The sequence below is a fragment of the Rhineura floridana genome, chromosome 2 (genome assembly GCF_030035675.1).
Source record: "Rhineura floridana isolate rRhiFlo1 chromosome 2, rRhiFlo1.hap2, whole genome shotgun sequence".
Lineage (NCBI taxonomy): Eukaryota > Metazoa > Chordata > Lepidosauria > Squamata > Rhineuridae > Rhineura > Rhineura floridana.
Genome location: NC_084481.1, coordinates 22,514,430 through 22,532,020, shown reverse-complemented (window position 1 = coordinate 22,532,020; position 17,591 = coordinate 22,514,430). Strand labels below are relative to the sequence as shown.

Here is a 17,591-nt window from a genome sequence, read left to right as displayed (position 1 = left end):
TAAGAGGTGTCCAAATACATAGTGAACAAACAAGCAACTTTCCAAAAAAAATATTATATTTAACCACAGGTGAAGCAGTATCCTGCTGCAACAGGATCACTACATTCATAACGCAGTCCATTCTCCTAATCATAAAGGAGTTATGAGCGTGCTCCATGACTTCCTCCCTCTTGAGTCTTTTGCATCATCCTTTTAACTGAAGATACCAGAGAATTAACCTAGTACCTATAATGCCCAGACCCGGAGTCCAATCCTTGGAGATTGAACAGGACCTCCCATTGGCCAAAGACTTGGAGGGGCAGGCAGAGTCCCCTGTCACCAGCTCTGAAGATCCTGAGAGTTCAGGGGAGCCTTCCCAGGGCTGCCTCCTGAGGAACTGCCTGAGGGCCCCTCAGGACTGGTTCCAATCAATGTGCCAGTGGATGAGCCCCTGAAAGATCATCTTACCCCTTACATATCCAGTCAACAACTACACTCTTCAAGTAAGGGCCTCCTGCAGATACCATCTTATCAGGAGGTCTGTTTGGCACAACATAGGAAACAGACCTTTAGTGTAGTGGTGCCTACCCTTTGGATTTCCCTCCCCTTAAATATTAGACAGGCGCCATTTCTATTATCTTTTCCGCACTTACTGAAGACCTTCCTCTTTCAACAAGCCTTTTAAGGAGAGCCCTTATTCCAGTCTGTGTTGGAATTACCTTTAAAGATGTTTTTAATGTGTTTTTTTAAATGATGTTTTTAATATGTTTTTAAAGATGTTTTATTTCAATATATTTAAAAGTCTGTGTTTTAAGATGTTTTCGAGTGTTGCTAGTGTTTTTGTTTGCCACCCTGGGTTGTTACTGGGAGGAAGGGCGGGATATAAATGTAATAAATAAATAATAGAGAAGTCCAAGGGGAAGGTTCAGCCACCCATCAGCCGTCGAGAGCATAGCTTCTAAACTTTCAAGCCTGGGCTGCAGGCCCACAACAAACTGAGGCTTCCAGAGTCCCATGCAACACAGGAGTAAAGGGATCCTTACAGTAAGGGCACTCCTCAAGGGCAAGGTCCCCCAGAACACTAAAACATTGGCAGCTGGGATTAGGCATGCTTTGAAAAAGCCAGGCCATACCAGACCTTACTATGAGCTTCCCAGTTGCTGGAACAACACAGGTCTTGAATTCTGTGTAATCCATCTTCTCGCTCTTGCTGCCTATCATGATCTAGTGCTACTGATCCGCTACTAATACCTTGCTCTTGGAAATCTACCTACCGCCAGAATATTCTACAGTGCTTTGCCTCACAACCCTGCTACTGGACCACAGTGACTCTTGCACTATCTCACCAGGCCTCACCTCTGTTTCTCTTTAAGACCCTGCGGCTCTGGATTGCCCCAACATCTGACTGCTGCCAGATCAAGGCAGGACAGGACCTTGTGCATGCAAAGTATGTGCTCTGCCACTGAGCTGTGGTCTCTTCCCCTGAACTTGCTAGGTGACCCTTAGGCAAGTCTTTCTCTCTCAGCTACCCATCTGCAATATGGAGGCTAACAATGCTGCCCTACCCGGCAGGACTGTAAGAATTACAAGATAACACATGTGAAGTGCTTTAAACATTAAAGATGTCTATAGAAAAGCTAAGCATTCATAGGATTATATTCAGCTAAGTCCTACTCAGAGTAGACCAACTAAAATTAATGCATCTACGTTAGCCATGTCTATTAACATCAATGGGTCTACTCTGTGTAGGACTAGCATTGAATACCACCCTTATTAAATAATTATTAAAACCAGGCAATGGACATTTGTGTCACTACACAGGTTTTGAATCTAGACACTGAGAAATCTCTGTTTTATTTGAAGCCCTTGCAGAATGCATAGCAGTACTCTATTCCTACAATCAAAACACTTTCAAGAAAAGAATGCCAATATAATTTCCCCACAGATAATGGTTTCCCTTAGAAGGAGTGAATGAATTCAGTGATGAAAAGACATAATTATTTCCATTTTCAGCACTTGAGTATAAGCATGTTCCTCATTACCAACAGATTAGTATGGGTTTTACATGCAGACAACAAGCCTATGGGGCAGAAAAACCATGCATTAACATTCCTACTATTTCTTGAGGTATGAAGGCAGGTACAGTTAAGAGTGTGAGTCTGTCCCAAAGGAATTAATATTTGTAAAAAATTAAACAGAAAGTTCAGATAAAATTTGAATTAAAACAGCTGTAAAATTAGTGTGAATATATCCTGATACTAGAATATTCAGGTTTTACCCTAACAAAGAAAACTATAGATCTGAAACTCTTACTCATCAGGTTCTGCTGACTACAAAATCTTCAAGGTGCGCCTGGCGCCAACACTGTTATCTTTTCGGTGCCAGGTCAAGACTTTCCTCTTCTCCCAGGCATTTTAGCATGTGTTTTTAAATAGTTTTTATATTGTTTTGAATTTTAAAATTGTGTTTTAAATTGTTTTTAAAATATGTTTTTAAATTGTGCATTTGTTTTAATGTTTTTGATTGCTGTAAACCGCCCAGAGAGCTTCGGCTATGGGGTGGTATACAAGTGCAATAAATAAATAAATAAATAAATTCAAGGCTGGTTAAGAACACTGTGATGTTCCTATATTAATGTACATATGGTAAGTGTTGGTTGTTTAGAAGATACATGGTAAGTGGAGTGAAAGAGGAGGGGGAGTGAATGGGCAGTAGAATGCTAGATGATTGGCTGAGTGTTTAAAATGGCTGAACGTATAAAAGGAAGAGTGAGAGTGGAATCTAGGGGGTGGATGAGGTGAAACTGAGTGAGTTGTTTGGTGGGGTTTAGAGAGTTGTTTGCCAGGAGAGAGTGGAGAAGGAGGGGGTGGAGTTCGGATTAGTATTGAGTAAAACCATATGCTTATGTGCCTTAAGAAGAAATCTTGTTAATCTTGTTAGCTTTGTTATCTTTAATAAATACTTAATTTGGTTTACCAAAGGCCTGATCCTTGGCTGGGGTTTCACAGACCAGAAGGGAGGGTAAGGTAATGACCAAGGCTGAAGGGGAACTGTAACAAATGGTGGCAGCAGTGAAGAGAACAACAATACCAGTATTCAGAGTCTCTGGGAATACTAGTATTAGGACGTGACTGGTGGTTGCCTAGCAGGGGGATCTGTTGAGATCTGTGCTAGAGCAGGGAGAGAAACAATAAAAAAGGACAGTCCGGACTGGTGGAGTCCCTGGTGGTGCCTAGTGACAGGCAGTAGCCACACGCAGGTAGGAACCTGACAGGGAGAGCCAGGGAAGGGCGTCACAAACACCAGCATCTTACCTTCAGTGGACTATTTTTGTGGCAAGATAGGGAGAGGGGTAATGTCAACAAATGGATGGCACAGTCCAAACAGCACACTTTGAAGAGACTGTTGCCCTCATGCTGCAGAAATTACCTGTGTAATGATGTCACCATAATTTCACAATCCCCTGCCCTGCCTCAGTGGTAGCCAATGCTGCGGAATTGGAGAAGAGAAACATAAACACTGCAATATCATGACATGAGCAGGCTCTACTAGACGTTAATGGGGAAAGAAAAAACAGATGTCATTTTCAACGGCAGCCAAGCATTTAGTGTCACATCTAATTTAGCCACTGGGATGGTAACTTTTCATCCCAGGATGCCTCAACACTAAAACCACTGCAGAACCCAGCCTTGTGAATTGTCCAGCTTGCTATCATTCCTGGGAACCACCCAACAGGAGACCTTCACAAGCCAAAAGAACTCTGGCTATATATGCACTGCAGGAATCAGATGTAGTCAGCATAAATAAAGCCCTAATGCTGACGCGCTGTCTAGATTGGAAATCCCATTTGCCTTTTCTCAGCCGTTCCACTCCTAACAAAAAATTTCAAGCAACATTATAGAAAACATACTCCAGAAAATTCACCATCAGGTTCTGGGTTATTCATGAACTACAGCAAAGTTGTTCTTTTGCGGGGTTCAGTGCAGTAATTACTACATTTTACAATTTTACAAAGCAGGGTAGCAATCCTGTCTACCTTTCCCCAATGCCCTGGTACTATCCACATTCATCCTACCTTCTGGATGAAGGTAAATAAATATGTAAAGTTTCCAATACGTAAATTTATTAAAATACCAAGAATGTTTACTTTTAGTCTGAAGGTTATGAACAGTAATTGATAGGATCTCAAACAATGGCTGCATAATTTAAAGCAGGGCTGGGAAACCTGCAGCTCCCCAGATGTTGTTGGGCTATAGCCAGCATGGCCAACAATCAGGAATAATGGTAGTTGAAGTCTAGCAACATCTGGAAGGGCACAGGTCCCCCGTCCATGCTTTACAAAGCAGCACCACTCTACACTCAGCCAACTAGGATGCAAACTGCTGCCTGCTTATGTCCAACCAGGGGTAGCTAGCCTGAGTCATATGCGTCTGATTCTATCCTCCCTGACCCTGACTAGCAGTATTCAATGGCTGAATGCTTTCAATATATTCAACGGCTTTACTGTGTTAAGCTGCAAAAATAGAGCCAATGAGAAGCTGCAATCATACCATTCTGTCTCTCAAACTAATATTTGGCATTGTGTTCACTGTCTTGAAGACATTCAATTATTTGAAACCAAACACATGACGTACATTTATCATGGTTGTAAATAACCAAAAATATATTATACAACCTTTGAAGTTCCATTTTTCCACCCCTGTCCAAGCTACAAACAGGAGTGATACTTTTACTACCTCAACTATTAATAGCACTAATGACTCACTCTCTCACACGCACGCACAAACCCCCCAGCTACAGACAGTAGAAATTTATTCTCAAAATTTCAGAGGAAACTCTCAGGCAACTTGAGCACTAACTCACATTTCTATGTCCCTTTCCTCCTTCCCACACAAGCTAAACCTTATCACAGATCATCAACCCTAGCAAGCTAGCTCTTGCACCAAGTGTAACTTATAATAAGCCACAGCACTTTGTAATTAGAGCTTGTCAAATAGAATGAAAACAGAGGAAAAGTGTATCCACTTATCTGAGCTTCCCTTGTAGTAGAGACCATGCTAGCAAACCAGCCACGTATATGAGGCAAAAGGCCCAATTTTCATGGTCACCCACCCACCTTTTTTTTAAAAAAAGGGGGAGACACTTGTCTGAATCAGTCCTGTATATAAGTCCTCAAGTCAAAGGCATCATGATTATCACCATAGAGACAGAAAAAAAACAATAAAAACAATAGAACAGGCATGCAACATAGTGCTGCATTTGAGCTGGGAAGGAATCTGTGAGGACATAGCTGAATTACGCTGGGCCCAGGGGTGTGCTTTGTGGAGGGTATTTTGGTTGGTGAACCCAACCACCCAGCTCTATCCCAGAAGCGTGAGAGCAATCAAAATATTTACTGCTGAGCACCTCATGAACTGTGAGCACAGCATTTACAAAACACCTGTTGTCCATGTATATAAAAATGCACCATCATGAAAAATGTTAACCTGCCCAAGTCAATCATTGTCCGTTCTTGTTTTCGATACATTTACTTGATGTACTCCTTGTTGCGGCATGTAAAACAGCTCAGAATACAAGAATTACAGGTACACACCAAAAAATGATATAGAACCCTCTCTTTCTGGAATTATCAACTAGGTTTTTACTATCCTAGTTGATAACTCCAGAAACAGACCCAATCTATTCCTGTGAATGCAAGGTGTTTTGTTTTTAATACTGAATTTTGAATATCTGTAACCCAACTTACTGGTGAAGGGTGAGTAATAATATATTGATTTTGCAGGCATTCTGGGTCATAATCTTGTTAACCCATTTGGCACAGTGTAATATAAGACTGTGCCATTCGCTTTAGAATACTAACCCTTTGGGTTTCAATTAAGCTTATTTCAGATTGCCCATCAGTATCTCAGCCACTTTTGACTCTTATTGTACAAGGACTTAAAAAGCTTAACAATCCATTCTTTACAAGCAACTTTGAAAGCATGGAAGAAGCGAGCTAAACAGCTAGCACCTTTGCTGTCCCCAGTTCTTCCATTCCTTGATCATTAGAGATTTCGAGATTAAGGCAAATACAAATAATAAAAGGACTGGGAGTTACAACGGCTTTGTAGAACCTGTGGTCTCTTTGAGCGAGACAAGCCTCTGCCAGTGGAAAGCGAGATTTATTCCTTCCCAGCTTATAAATTATCTGGTATCAGAAGATGGAGATCTGATCCTTCACGACGACTGAACTACAGTTGGAAGGGACTTCACATTCTTTGACTATTATTGAAATTGTGTGGAATGATTAGTATGGTCTCATCCATATATGCACAGAGAAAGACAGACAATTTTGAAAGCAACAATCAGAACTTCACCCAAGCTTGCTCTGGATCCCTATAAGGATTCCGTTAATCACCTAAAAATATATACACATAATTGTGATTAACAAAAAACAGAGGTTTTTATTATTATACCAAAACATTATGGCTTCCGCCTTCATCAGCTGCTAACATACAACTGCAGTTACCAAGGTGGCAGTTATAGAGCTTTGAGAATGGAATGCTCAGAGGGGCTTCCTTTGCAGAAGCTAAGTAGTGGTGGTACTGTCCTCCAGGTTCAGGCCATGTGGTGCCAATGTGTCCAGAGAGTATATCCAAAAGTTCTCCCTCTTAGTCAGTGCTGCTGGATCTGTTGGCATCTCTATAGCTGTTATAGAAAAGTTCAGCAATGGGTAACTCTCCTTATATGGTGGTGATACATTGATGACATCTTTATGGTCTGGACAAATGGTAAAGAAAGTTTAGAACAATTTAAAAATTACATCAACTCTATCAATCCATCTATTAGGTTTACATTTAATAGTACAAATGGCAATCCACACGTCCCTTTTCTTGATGTCCTTCTCACCACTGAAAACAACAAAACAGCCACTGATCTCTACAGCAAACCCACTGATGCCCACACCTATTTAAAATGGAAATCCTGCCATCCTAAGCATATAAAGAAAAACATTTGTGTATAGCTTAGCTCTGAAAATCAAACTTATTTGCAACATTGAAGATAAATACCAGAGAAGGATCAGTAAACTTAAAGAACACCTTCTTCTGAGAGGATATTCTCCACATATTATCAATTGCAACATCCACAGAGCCTCCATTCTGTCCAGAGAAAACCTCCTCCATCATACTGAGATGTCAAAGAGCAGAGAGCAATGGATTCCATTTGTGGTAGATTTCTATCCAGCATCTCCTGTCACCGAGCAATCAGGGAGAGCTACCCACTGCTGACAAACTCTGAACATCTTGCCAGAGCCATCAGCAGGCCTCCTGTTGTAGCATTTTGCCAGCCCCCTAATTTGTGCAGACTGTTAGTGAGAGCTGTGCTTAAGCCACCTATCACCAGTCCTGGGTCTCATCGTTGTCACTCCAAACGCTGTATTACCTCTGTGTACCTCAGGGAGACAGCTACCTTTACAAGCACTAGGACAGGCAGGACATATTACATCAAACAGAACATCACCTGCAGGTCCTGCAATATAATTTATGTCATCGAACGCAAAAGACCAGGATGTCATATCCAATACGTAGGAAAAAACACAACTGACCTATGCACACACTTCAGAAACCACAAATCGGCAAACTTAACAAAAAAAGTGGAGCAACCAGTTGCAAAACATTTCAACATTGAGGGTCACAGCCTGTTGGACTTTTCTATAACAGCTATAGAGATACCGACAGATCCAGCAGCATTGACTAAAAGGGAGAACTTTTGGATATACTCTCTGGACACATTGGCACCACATGGCCTGAACCTGGAGGACAGTACCACCACTACTTAGCTTCTGCAAATGAAGCCCCTCTGAGCATTCCATCCTCAAAGCTCTATAACTGCCACCTTTGTAACAGCATTTGTACGTTGGCAGCTGATGAAGGTGGAAGCCAAAACATTTTGGTATTACAATAAAAACCTCTGTTTTGTTAATCACAATTACGTGCATATATTTTTAGGTGATTAACGGAATCCTTATAAGGATCCAGAGCAAGCTTGGATGAAGTTCTGTTCACTTAAAAATGCTGTAGGAAGCAGATTTGAACACCAAGTTCACAGTGGCTGAATGGAAAGGTATGCAATCAAGTTATCATTTAAAACCACCTCTGCAAAGATTCTGGAGGCTATGTTGAAACTGACCCACAGATAGCATCTGATTTCAGCTAGACTGAATTATATACGTAGGAATCTATCCCCACTGTGCTGGACAGGGTGTCAAACGAGAGGATTATCAATAGAGTTAATTTCATGGTTCTGGATGAATGGCAGAGTGCCTGTATTTAACCTTCAAAAACATGTGCATAGTTGTGGTGTGGCTACCTATTATGTAAATCATAGCAGCGTTAGCCGACAGCATTAGCATAGTAGGGAACTCTGTGGAGATGTCTAGTGACCACATACAAAAAAATGAAAGACTCATGCTCTAGCAAAAGCAAGGCTAATTCAAGGAAGTGCAGGGATAACATAAGAGAGGAAGGGCAGAGCAAGGAGTGACATACAAAACAGGCTTATACAACTTGGGCTCCACCAACCCAAATGGAGCCCCCCAACTATTAATAGAGGAACACAACGGGGTTGCCAAGCACCTGGAAGGTCACAATACATGGCTAGTAGGGCTATGTTCAACTTAATGGCTCATAAATTGTACAGGCCAGATTAATGGCAGGAGGGAGGGGGTATCCCACATACTGCTGTAGTTTCATCAACACCGGTATCAAGATGCATCATGATTATCCCCAGTGCTGGGGGTGAGAGGTCACTGATCCTTAACACATCTTTAAGGAAATCATTATCCACAGGCAATCCATAATGAATGTGTGATTTTTCTTACTAGCAATTGACTTTACTGTTAGCAGTTATATTAACTGCTATTTTCTCCTTGTTCCAAATCTTGCCTTCCAAATAGCATTTATTTCCATATGCTGTGGGTGCTTGGCTATAAAAAGGAGAGAATACATTTAGTCGGGATTTATACTGGAATCCTGGTACAAGGAGAGGACTAATGTTTTACATTCCTACTCCTCAGTGCATCTGCTAGCTGCTCATTCTTAAATTACATACATTCTCTCCTATTGATCTATTTTGCAGTTCCAGGGTCTTCTCTATCATGTTGCTGCCATGTGTGTCCTTGTAATATGATAAGGCCATTTCCTAGGAAGTATAACTGTCATCAAAAGTGGCATTACTAGACTAATGTAGTTACTTTTATATATTGCAAATTAAATTGGGACTGGGGGCAGGAACTATAGAAGGAACAGAGTCTTGGTCAAAGCCCTCTCTATTAGCCTAACAAAGGCCTACACCAGTGGTTACCAGCCTTTATGACTATGGGACCTCCTTTGTAAGCTCAAAATATTTCATGCCCTCCCCCATGCTAGTTGTAATTTTAGTCTCTGTTAATTGAAATAATGGTGCATAGCAAAATCACATCTCCAAATATCCCTTTCCGTAAAAAGCTCCCTGCAGACAGGGAGGTGTTACTTTCTTTTCTTAATGCAAAGGTCCAATCAAATTGGGATCCCCCTCCCCCACAACAGTTTGAAGATATACAGTCCTGTCTCCCAACACCAGTGGGTTACAGTGTTGGACAAAGATCCAGGTTCAAATCCCCACCCAGCCATGAAGTCCACTGGGTGACCTTGGGCCAGACACAGTCTCTCAGCCTCACCTATCTCACAGGATTGATGTAAGGATAAAATGAAAATGGGGGGGGGGAACCATGTGCACCACAGCAGGAATTAATTAGCCAATCAAGGGGCTTTCTGATGATAAAAACTTCTGGAGATTTTGCGCCTAACAGTCACGTGCTTCTCCAACCTTCCCAGGCCTGTGGCCTTGAGATACCAGTGTCAGCTGATAAGCTGGTGTTCTTGCTTATCTCATGGCATCTCAGAGGCCCTAATTCAGGCAAGGTGTTTTCCCCACAATTCCTTTCCACAGAAGCATTTTAGCGGCATCTCTGCTATCTTTTCGGCACCTTTTGAAGACTTTCCTCTTTCAACAAGCCTTTTAGGTTGAGACCTATCCCAGTCTACGTCTGTATTAGAATTGCTTAATATGTTTTTCAATAATGTTTTTAACCATTTTTAAAGTTGTTTTTTAAAATGTTTTTAAAGCTGTTTTGTTTTAATGAATTTTAAGATCTGTTTTCATGATGTTTTAAAGTGTTTTTAGCGCTTTGTTTGCCGCCCTGGGCTCCTGCTGGGAGGAAGGGCGGGATACAAATTAAATAATAAATAAATAATAAATAAATAAATGTTAACAACCTTAGAAATCAGGCTTTATTGACAGTTACAATGCACACAGCTATAGGCATGCCATTCTCTATCAAAACCTAATTCCTCTCCCCATCAGTAACAGGATGATACATTCTGGTCTACCTTACAAGATTGGTGTATAGATTGAGATTGTGTGTGTGAAGAGCTAGGGGAATGTTCCTTTTTTAAAATTATAATTGTTGCCAATACTACTTGGAAAATTACTTTTTCCAAATACCAAGGTACTACTAATAGCATAAAGTATGTGTTTGCAAAAGTAAGGGAAAACTTCTAATGATGGTTTATTGCTCACTTTCATTTGCAGGAGGTTTCTTTTTAAGACAAGCTGGGGGAGAGGGAGAGAAGAGAGGTGAAGGCTCTTTCTACTACTTTAAGCAGTATGCCCAATATGTGCATTGACTAATTAAATTCTTTCCAGGAGCAGTTACCTTCTCCTTATTTGGAAAAAAAAAACCTGAGTGGTGAAGAAATATCCTGCCAAGTTAGCCCTGAAATGTCACCTCTTCATTTAGATGAAGAATATTTATGGATTCACACAGCATGTTTAAAAGAACCCTGAAGTCACCTCCAGATTCAGAATGTATTGTTTATGTCTCACAGAGAACTGAATTCAAGATTCAAAATGATTATAAGAGTAGCCAGGTCTTTGCATATTAATTTTCTTCCATATTAATAAAAAATGGTATAACATCACTGCTAGATCTGCTATCAGGCATGTTGTGGGGGGAAATTGTGTTCTCTCTTGGAGACTCTCATTGCACAAAGGTGAGGCTCATGTGTTAATGAGAGCAACTGAAATTGACTGAGTGACTTTCTGCTGTACTCTGGATATCTAGTCTGGAGGCTAGATATTGGACTTTCTTAGAAGTGGTGCATGAGTCAGTAAGTGGGGAAAGAAAATGAATTAATTTTGTACTGGCTATGTTTTACAAGGAGATAAAAGAGGAGGAAAGTCACACACAGCCTGAACATCCAATAAAAAGTAACGCTGCTGTTGTCCGTGTTTTAGGGACATAGAGCAAAATAACATTATTCCTTCACTTTTGTATCATGAAAATCCTATGGAAACTGGAGTGGGAAATTAGTTTCATTTTAGACCTGAAATCCCAATAAGGCCTGCACAGGGACTGAACTTCTTTGATGTGTAATGGCGCTTGGGAAAGCAGCCTAGTGTTCTCAACTGTTATTGCATCCTGTATTGATCCATTTCCAGAAATAACATAGTTATCAGTGCTCACTGCAGTATTCCTTCTAAATCTGTGCATTTGAACATCGTTATACCATTCCAAATGTCTTACACAGTTCCAAATGCTCCATAAGTCTATAATGACCACCCCATCTCATCCCTTTCCCCCCTAATAAACTGGAGAAGGCTACCCAAAACGTCTTGCTGGTCAGAGAAGAGCGAATGAAACATTCTTATATAAACTTGTGTAGTGTTCCCACTTAATTTACATCAGGATTAGATCTGCTGGGGTTAAAACCATTAAGTGAGGAGGAAAGAGAATCACAGGCAACTCTGCATGCAACATGCTGGCTTATTTAGCAAATCCTTCAGGAAAGTCAGAAAGGGAAACAGGAACAATATGGGTAGTTATATATCGTAAAAGACCAACTATGTAAAAGATGATCCCTGGCCAAGACTGATAATGAGCTCTCAGTTACATGGCAAATATCCCATGAAATTAGTTTTAAAGAAATTAATTCTCATTATGGGGGCTGTGTTTTTTTGAGCATAACACATGGTTGCCATAAATGCTTGCAAGGATATTGCTGGATGTGTTCCAAATACACCCTGCTGGAAGTCAGAAGGGATATCAAATCTTTTCAACCAGTCCCTCCCAATCATTTTTTTATCTTTTTGTCACCTCACAATCAATCAGATTTGCTTCTAATTATGGCTTCCTTTCTGTGCTCAATCCAAACTTCTTGCAACATGTTTAACCTCCAGCTCCAGCAGCACAAAACCTCCAACTTGTGTCTACTCCCCACTCTCTTCCAAAGTAGAAGCAACAGTGCTGCCGTTCAAACTTTGGCAGGGTCTCTCTCTCCATTTCCTGCCTTCTTCATCTGATGGATAATATACCACCCACCTCAAGAGGAATCTGCAGAGCATTTGATGTTACATCGTTGGAGATAGTTTGGAGAGTGGAAGCTTCCAAGATCATATGATGGGACCTTCCAGGAACACAGTTTTGAAAAGACTGGATTCAATCCTAGATGGCAGCAAACTGTAAGCAGGTTTATTCTAAATATAAATCTCAAACTTATATGCGTGTATTTGGAAAACACTTTCTTGGATGATCACCTTTCTGACAGCATCCTTTACAATACTTGCACTATACTGTTCCCTAACTGAACCCTTCAAGTGAGGTTTTCCTTATGCAAAACTCAAACCACCAAGAACAAAAACAAAGGTGTGCAGACACTGGGGCCAAATGGTTCTACTGAGAGCTGCCAAAAGAAGTAATGATATTTTGTTAGTTTTCTACAATATTTAGTGACAGATGGTGTTAATGTATCTCATTATCTGCCACTGTTCACCTGATTGACAATAGCAAATTTTGACATGGAGGATACCATAACATAAATTACAGCTCTGGCATTGCAGCTGTTCTGATACATCACATATTTCTGGCATCCTGAACATTTTCCAGCACAGAAGGAACTATATAATCTCACAAGTCTGCTTCACTGCACCAAACAGGAAGGGACATGAGTGCAAAAAAGCTTTGCTATGCTAATTTAACACCTATAGTGAGAGAGAGATAAAACTTGGCTCAATCAAATTCTAAACAAATAGAATTAAACTTACTGATAAATTCTACATCAGAGCTCAAAAATGAGACAACATGGAATTGCTGGAGAAAGGTCACTGTGTTTATCTTGCACACTTTGCTTTGCATAGAAGTGTAACGGGCATTGCTGCTTGCATTTCATGGTCTTTTGGCCACAGTTTACAATTTTTACACAGCATACATAGATCTATTTATATAAAATCTGCCAGCTGCAGACAAGACTTCATGCTTCTGATGGAGTGGGCTTTAGTCCATGAAGGCATATACCACAATGACTCTGTTAATCTTTAAAAAGTGTCTCATGGCACCTTAAAGATTCACTAAAACAAGCTACCATAGCTACCCCTTTGGAACTTTGAAGTGACATGCTAATCAGGAAAAAAGGATATTGGGTCATAGGATATGGTGATAACCAAACTTCCTCTTTGTGTTATGCATAAAAAGTAACTTGTAAAAAGGAAGGACTCCCCACACATCTGCAAATGCTGCCTTTTAACTATAGTTGTAAACTGAAAATGGAAGGTTGTAATTTTACCAACCATAAAATATTCCGGGTGTAGTTTTAGGAACATTTCTGTATTTGAGAAAGAAATCCTTCAGAGTGTACCAGGCTGATTACATTAAGATAGATAGGTGGTATTCAGTGGTAGCTCTACACAGAGTAGACCCATTAATGTTAACATAGTCATGTTTAATCAACCTAAGTTAGTCAATTTTAGTGGGTCTACTCTGAGTAGGATTTAGTTGAACCATGTTCTTTTAGATAATTGCATTCTGCTTCTGCATTAATCTACATTTTTTAAAAAAAAAATCCACTACCTGATCCTTTTAATTGGAAATGTTGAGGATTAAAATTAGGACCTTCCACATGCAAAGCATGTGATCTTCTAGTGAGTTCAGCAGCATAGATTACTAACCCTTTATATAACTTTTCCCAAGCAAACTGTTTCAATTCTTGTCCGATCTCATAACAAACCTTACAATTTTAAACAAGTCACTGTAATCTCCATTCTACAAATAAATAACTACAGCTGTGCAGGTGACCCTGAGGTGGACAGGGATTTGAATCCAGGTTTCCCAGATTTAAGGCCAGTAACACATCTGCAAAATGTCCAAGATTCAATCAAGTTATATGTAAAGACAAGAAAACAACACCCTGATTATCCAGGTAGAATTATAAAATAGTAGAGTATAAGGCCATCAAATCCAACCCTCTGCTCAGTGCAGGAATCCAATTTAAAGTATACCTGACAGGTAGCTGTCCAGCTGCCTCTTTAAAGAGGTGTTGTTACATCTTGAAGCAACTGACCTTTAACAGCAGTATCGTCATAAATTCCCTGGGAAAGGCATTAACAATTTGTAGCAAACACAGTGATGAGAGGGGATGTACCAAAATATCTTTGGGAGTCTCTACTTTTGTACAAAAATCATACTGGTTCCTCAACTATGAATATTTATGAAAAATCTTAGCAGTTCCTTCTTTTTTTAGGCAATATATGCTGCCCTCACAGAACAGGACTTCTCCTTCTCTCCCTGCGTGCACCCAAAATCTGCTCCAGAGGGTCTCCCAATACTCTAGAACAGATTATGAAGGTACATGGGGGGGGGCTGCAGGGGAGAAGAAAGGGGGAAGTTCCATTGTCCAGGCAGAAGTCTGCTGTGCGAGCAGAACAGTGGTGTTGGATAGAACCATATTTATTTAAACACACATAATACTATTTAAACACAAATGACATGCTCTTAACCCTAACAGAATGCTTTAGATCTGTGCCTATCAAGCTTTCCATGCTGTGCTCTGGGAACCATTTCTACATCAAATTGCTAAGGAACCTGTGTGTGTCTGTCATGGAACTTCTTTTAAAAAATATTTGTTTTAATATTCCACAAAATATAGAGTCTTACCAATATCACATCATTACAGCGAACAGAAAAAATTCACAGGAGATAAAATCACAACAAACTAAGTGGTCAATAAGTGGTTGTGCATAAACAGGCATATACACAACAACGCAGTAAACAAGACAATAAATTCTGATTATACGCATGTCCCAAATCTGAAAATATAGTTCATTGCCCTTACATTGCAAAAGCTTATCCAGTTCATAGCATAATGGATGTTTCAGGAAAGGTATTGAAGGAGAAGCTGAAGGAGCCAATGGTGAACCAATTTTTCCAGGCTAATAGAGTTACTGTTAAGAAAAGATTTGTGATGAGTCACACTTTGAAGAGCTCTGCAGGAAAAAAATCGAGGGCTTGTAGATTAGATAATACAACAGCCAGTTTGATCCATAGAGACCCATAACTTGTCCTCTGAATCCTGTATAAATAGCAATTAACTGCCTCAATTAGAAAGCCTCACATTTGGCAGTCCAAAGCCTCCTTAAATCACAGGTCTATATACAAGGTATTATTGCTCAGCTGGGCTCCCTTATTTCTTTTTTAAAAATAATTTATTGCATGTTTATAGAAAAAAATATCTACATAGAAAAAGGAAGAAGAAAACAAAATTACATTATGTTATATACAAATAAGTAATGGGTGCAAATTAAATGGTTAAGTAAAATCCAAAGGTTCACAGGTATTTATACATCTTTTTACACCTCATATTTAAAAAGGAAAATAAATATTTGTCATATGTCATCTCTGTGGGATTCATAACTCAAGTCATTATAAGCTATATGTCTTGATAAATTACTATTTATCCTGATTATATTGAATCGAGTAATACATATGGTTGAATTCTGTCCTGTCTTTTATGACCCAGTATGCAATAAAGACAATTTTTCTACAAAATAATTGTCTATAACCCTTCCTTCTCTAAATCTGATTAAATATGTAAGCTTAACCATATACTAGCTATATCCCACATTTTTAAAAGCCATTCATCAATTTTAGGGGATCAGGAGAGAGGGCTCTCTTATTTCTATGAATAAAAGTAATTAACATAGACTGTCTTGCTTGAAGAATTGTGAAGAACTGTTTGGAAGAAGAAATTTAACAATCATTTTCATTCTAGTTATTCCCAACCACAAAAGTCGTAATTTGGTCCAAGACATTAGATTCCTTGGGATTTTCTTGGATTACTGGGAGAAAATTAATTTCCAAAAAACTGCTTAATTTTTGTGGAACCCAGACTCTCAAATACTGGATGTTATCCAATTGTATAGGTATTCCAGGTAGGTCTTGAAATTGTGATTGCTTATGCTGGAATCAGGGTACTTTCAGACACAGTCTAGCACAAGAAAGAGCCACTGTGAGCCATGTCTGCTTCAATCTGCTTTTAGGATCCATATGAAGTGGCTCATCCAGGGTGGGCTATAGACAAAGTGAAAATAGACAAAGCTATAATCTAAGCCATGCCAGAGAAGGACAATGCAAGCTCAGTGCGCAAGCCTAGGGGCTCTTTCCTGTAATGTTAAACAGTGTTTTAGAATTATATCCAAAAGGAGTCAGTATACATCCCCAGTATCGTGGGATGGCTATAAATTATAAGAGCACAGATAACTCTATAATTTAAAGTACAAACCTAACTGCTTATTATATTATAACTACAGCATCTATATAGCTCTTTTCAAAGTCTCATATATAGCATCTTTATTATTTACTTAGTTATTATTTGATTTATATCCTGCCCTTCATCCAAGTAGGAGCCCAGGGCGGCAAACAGAAGCACTAAAAACACTTGTAAACATCATAAAAACAGACTGTAAAAGACATTAAAACAAAACATCTTTTAAAAGTTTTTTTTAAAAGCTTTTAAAAATCTTTTTTTAAAGGTGTAAAAACATTTTTTTTAAAAAAAAGAAAGTTTAAACACATATTAAAAAGCAGTTTCCAACACAGATGCAGACTGGGATAAGGTCTCAATTTAAAAGGCTTGTTGAAAGAGGAAGGTTTTCAGTAGGCAACGAAAAGATAACAGAGATGGCACCTGTCCAATATTTAAGGGGAGGGAATTCCACAGGGTAGGTGCCGCCACACTAAAGGTCCGTTTCCTATATTGTGCAGAATGAACCTCCTGATAAGATGGTATCTGCAGGAGGCCCTCACCTGCAGAGTGCAGTGATCGACTGGGTATATAAGGGATAAGATGGTCTTTCAGGTATCCTGGTCCCAAGCTGTTTAGGGCTTTGTACACCAAAACTAGAACCTTGAACTTGGCCCGGTAGCAAATGGGCAGCCAGTGGAATTCTTTCAGCAGCGGGGTGACATGTTAGCGATACCCTGCCGCAGTGAGCAGTCTCGTTGCTGCATTTTCCACCAGCTGCAGCTACCGGACCAACCTCAAGGGCAGCCCCACATACAGCTCATTACAGTAATGCAACCTGCAGGTTACCAGTGTATGGACAGCAGTAGTCAGGCTATCCCACTCCAGAAACGGCCGCAGCTGTCTTACCATCCGAAGCAGTAAAAGGCACTCCTAGCCACCGAGGTCAACTGGGCCTCTAGTGACAAAGATGGATCCAGGAGCACCCCCAGACTACGGACCTGCTCTTTCAGAGGGAGT

General features: G+C 40.0%; 1 protein-coding gene across 11 annotated transcripts in view; it reads right to left on the bottom strand.

Annotated features, from left to right (window-relative positions):
• Positions 1-17,591, bottom strand: part of ANKRD44 (ankyrin repeat domain 44) — a 250,881-nt gene that overhangs the window by 158,977 nt on the left and 74,313 nt on the right. Inside the window, exon 1 of one of the 11 annotated variants that reach the window (XM_061608149.1) lies at positions 14,332-14,394. The exons of the other annotated variants lie outside the window; for them this stretch is intronic. The gene's annotated coding sequence lies outside the window, so the exon portion shown is untranslated. Of the gene's footprint in view, positions 1-14,331; positions 14,395-17,591 lie in introns of those variants that run through there. 11 annotated transcript variants of the gene reach the window in all.